The following is a 4,356-nucleotide window of genomic DNA, read 5'->3' as shown; positions in this document are numbered from 1 at the left end:
GCAGCCAATCAGAGTGCGAGAAAAGCGCTCCCAAATGGCCTAACAGTGGCAGCCAATCAGAGTGCGAGAAAAGCGCTCCCAAATGGCCTAACAGTGGCAGCCAATCAGAGTGCGAGAAAAGCGCTCCCAAATGGCCTAACAGTGGCAGCCAATCAGAGTGCGAGAAAAGCGCTCCCAAATGGCCTAACAGTGGCAGCCAATCAGAGTGCGAGAAAAGCGCTCCCAAATGGCCTAACAGTGGCAGCCAATCAGAGTGCGAGAAAAGCGCTCCCAAATGGCCTAACAGTGGCAGCCAATCAGAGTGCGAGAAAAGCGCTCCCAAATGGCCTAACAGTGGCAGCCAATCAGAGTGCGAGAAAAGCGCTCCCAAATGGCCTAACAGTGGCAGCCAATCAGAGTGCGAGAAAAGCGCTCCCAAATGGCCTAACAGTGGCAGCCAATCAGAGTGCGAGAAAAGCGCTCCCAAATGGCCTAACAGTGGCAGCCAATCAGAGTGCGAGAAAAGCGCTCCCAAATGGCCTAACAGTGGCAGCCAATCAGAGTGCGAGAAAAGCGCTCCCAAATGGCCTAACAGTGGCAGCCAATCAGAGTGCGAGAAAAGCGCTCCCAAATGGCCTAACAGTGGCAGCCAATCAGAGTGCGAGAAAAGCGCTCCCAAATGGCCTAACAGTGGCAGCCAATCAGAGTGCGAGAAAAGCGCTCCCAAATGGCCTAACAGTGGCAGCCAATCAGAGTGCGAGAAAAGCGCTCCCAAATGGCCTAACAGTGGCAGCCAATCAGAGTGCGAGAAAAGCGCTCCCAAATGGCCTAACAGTGGCAGCCAGCTAGAGCTAGCTTAAGTTAGCTTGGGTTAGCTTGAGTTAGCTTTAATTAGCTTTAATTAGCTTAAGCTAGCTTAAGTTAGCTTGGGTTAGCTTGAGTTAGCTTGAGCTAGCTTGAGTTAGCTTGAATTAGCTTGAGTTAGCTTGAATTAGCTTGAGTTAGCTTGAGTTAGCTTGAATTAGCTTGAGTTAGCTTGAGTTAGCTCGGGTTAGCTTGAGTTTGACTTCATTAACCCAAGTTAGCTTGGGTTAACTTCATTAAGTTAGCTTGAACTAGCTTGAGTTAGCTTGAGTTAGCTTGAGTTAGCTTGAGTTAGCTTGAGTTAGCTTGTCTTAGCTTTAGCTAGCTTGAGTTAGCTTGAACTAGCTTTAGCTACCTTGAGTTAGCTTGAGTTAGCTCGGGTTAGCTTGAGTTAGCTTGAGTTAGCTTGAGTTAGCTTTAGCTAGCTTGAGTTAGCTTGAGTTAGCTTGAGTTAGCTTGAGTTAGCTTGAATTAGCTTGAGTTAGCTTGAGTTAGCTTTAGCTAGCTTGGGTTAGCTTGAGCTAGCTTGAGTTAGCTCGGGTTAGCTTGAGTTAGCTTGAGTTAGCTTTAGCTAGCTTGAGTTAGCTTGAGTTAGCTTGAGTTAGCTTGAGTTAGCTTTAGCTAGCTTGAGTTAGCTTGAACTAGCTTGAGTTAGCTTGAGCTAGCTTGAGTTAGCTTGAGTTAGCTTGAGTTAGCTTTAGCTAGCTTGAGTTAGCTTGAACTAGCTTTAGTTAGCTTGAGTTAGCTTGAGTTAGCTTGAGTTAGCTTGAGTTAGCTTGTCTTAGCTTTAGCTAGCTTGAGTTAGCTTGAACTAGCTTTAGCTACCTTGAGTTAGCTTGAGTTAGCTCGGGTTAGCTTGAGTTAGCTTGAGTTAGCTTGAGTTAGCTTTAGCTAGCTTGAGTTAGCTTGAGTTAGCTTGAGTTAGCTTGAACTAGCTTGAGTTAGCTTGAGTTAGCTTGAGTTAGCTTGAGTTAGCTTGAGTTAGCTTGAGTTAGCTTGTCTTAGCTTTAGCTAGCTTGAGTTAGCTTGAACTAGCTTTAGCTACCTTGAGTTAGCTTGAGTTAGCTCGGGTTAGCTTGAGTTAGCTTGAGTTAGCTTGAGTTAGCTTTAGCTAGCTTGAGTTAGCTTGAGTTAGCTTGAGTTAGCTTGAGTTAGCTTGAATTAGCTTGAGTTAGCTTGAGTTAGCTTTAGCTAGCTTGGGTTAGCTTGAGCTAGCTTGAGTTAGCTCGGGTTAGCTTGAGTTAGCTTGAGTTAGCTTTAGCTAGCTTGAGTTAGCTTGAGTTAGCTTGAGTTAGCTTGAGTTAGCTTTAGCTAGCTTGAGTTAGCTTGAACTAGCTTGAGTTAGCTTGAGCTAGCTTGAGTTAGCTTGAGTTAGCTTGAGTTAGCTTTAGCTAGCTTGAGTTAGCTTGAACTAGCTTTAGTTAGCTTGAGTTAGCTTGAGTTAGCTTGAGTTAGCTTGAGTTAGCTTGTCTTAGCTTTAGCTAGCTTGAGTTAGCTTGAACTAGCTTTAGCTACCTTGAGTTAGCTTGAGTTAGCTCGGGTTAGCTTGAGTTAGCTTGAGTTAGCTTGAGTTAGCTTTAGCTAGCTTGAGTTAGCTTGAGTTAGCTTGAGTTAGCTTGAACTAGCTTGAGTTAGCTTGAGTTAGCTTGAGTTAGCTTGAGTTAGCTTGAGTTAGCTTGAGTTAGCTTGTCTTAGCTTTAGCTAGCTTGAGTTAGCTTGAACTAGCTTTAGCTACCTTGAGTTAGCTTGAGTTAGCTCGGGTTAGCTTGAGTTAGCTTGAGTTAGCTTGAGTTAGCTTTAGCTAGCTTGAGTTAGCTTGAGTTAGCTTGAGTTAGCTTGAGTTAGCTTGAATTAGCTTGAGTTAGCTTGAGTTAGCTTTAGCTAGCTTGGGTTAGCTTGAGCTAGCTTGAGTTAGCTCGGGTTAGCTTGAGTTAGCTTGAGTTAGCTTTAGCTAGCTTGAGTTAGCTTGAGTTAGCTTGAGTTAGCTTGAGTTAGCTTTAGCTAGCTTGAGTTAGCTTGAACTAGCTTGAGTTAGCTTGAGCTAGCTTGAGTTAGCTTGAGTTAGCTTGAGTTAGCTTTAGCTAGCTTGAGTTAGCTTGAACTAGCTTGAGTTAGCTTGAGTTAGCTTGAGTTAGCTTGTCTTAGCTTTAGCTAGCTTGAGCTAGCTTGAACTAGCTTTAGCTACCTTGAGTTAGCTTGAGTTAGCTCGGGTTAGCTTGAGTTAGCTTGAGTTAGCTTGAGTTAGCTTTAGCTAGCTTGAGTTAGCTTGAGTTAGCTTGAGTTAGCTTGAACTAGCTTGAGTTAGCTTGAGTTAGCTTGAGTTAGCTTGAGTTAGCTTGAGTTAGCTTGTCTTAGCTTTAGCTAGCTTGAGTTAGCTTGAACTAGCTTTAGCTACCTTGAGTTAGCTTGAGTTAGCTCGGGTTAGCTTGAGTTAGCTTGAGTTAGCTTGAGTTAGCTTTAGCTAGCTTGAGTTAGCTTGAGTTAGCTTGAGTTAGCTTGAGTTAGCTTGAATTAGCTTGAGTTAGCTTGAGTTAGCTTTAGCTAGCTTGGGTTAGCTTGAGCTAGCTTGAGTTAGCTCGGGTTAGCTTGAGTTAGCTTGAGTTAGCTTTAGCTAGCTTGAGTTAGCTTGAGTTAGCTTGAGTTAGCTTGAGTTAGCTTTAGCTAGCTTGAGTTAGCTTGAACTAGCTTGAGTTAGCTTGAGCTAGCTTGAGTTAGCTTGAGTTAGCTTGAGTTAGCTTTAGCTAGCTTGAGTTAGCTTGAACTAGCTTGAGTTAGCTTGAGCTAGCTTGAGTTAGCTTGAGTTAGCTTGAGTTAGCTTTAGCTAGCTTGAGTTAGCTTGAACTAGCTTGAGTTAGCTTGAGTTAGCTTGAGTTAGCTTGAGTTAGCTTGTCTTAGCTTTAGCTAGCTTGAGCTAGCTTGAACTAGCTTTAGCTACCTTGAGTTAGCTTGAGTTAGCTCGGGTTAGCTTGAGTTAGCTTGAGTTAGCTTGAGTTAGCTTGAGCTAGCTTGAGTTAGCTTGAGTTAGCTTGAGTTAGCTTTAGCTAGCTTGAGTTAGCTTGAACTAGCTTGAGTTAGCTTGAGCTAGCTTGAGTTAGCTTGAGTTAGCTTGAGTTAGCTTTAGCTAGCTTGAGTTAGCTTGAACTAGCTTGAGTTAGCTTGAGTTAGCTTGAGTTAGCTTGAGTTAGCTTGTCTTAGCTTTAGCTAGCTTGAGCTAGCTTGAACTAGCTTTAGCTACCTTGAGTTAGCTTGAGTTAGCTCGGGTTAGCTTGAGTTAGCTTGAGTTAGCTTGAGTTAGCTTTAGCTAGCTTGAGTTAGCTTGAGTTAGCTTGAGTTAGCTTGAACTAGCTTGAGTTAGCTTGAGTTAGCTTGAGTTAGCTTGAGTTAGCTTGAGTTAGCTTGAGTTAGCTTGTCTTAGCTTTAGCTAGCTTGAGTTAGCTTGAACTAGCTTTAGCTACCTTGAGTTAGCTTGAGTTAGCTCGGGTTAGCTTGAGTTAGCTTGAGTTAGCTTGAGTT

Source organism: Convolutriloba macropyga, unplaced genomic scaffold, assembly GCF_964194025.1.
Source record: "Convolutriloba macropyga unplaced genomic scaffold, txConMacr16.3 SCAFFOLD_4086, whole genome shotgun sequence".
NCBI classification, from domain to species: Eukaryota; Metazoa; Xenacoelomorpha; order Acoela; family Convolutidae; genus Convolutriloba; species Convolutriloba macropyga.
This window is presented reverse-complemented; position numbering follows the sequence as displayed.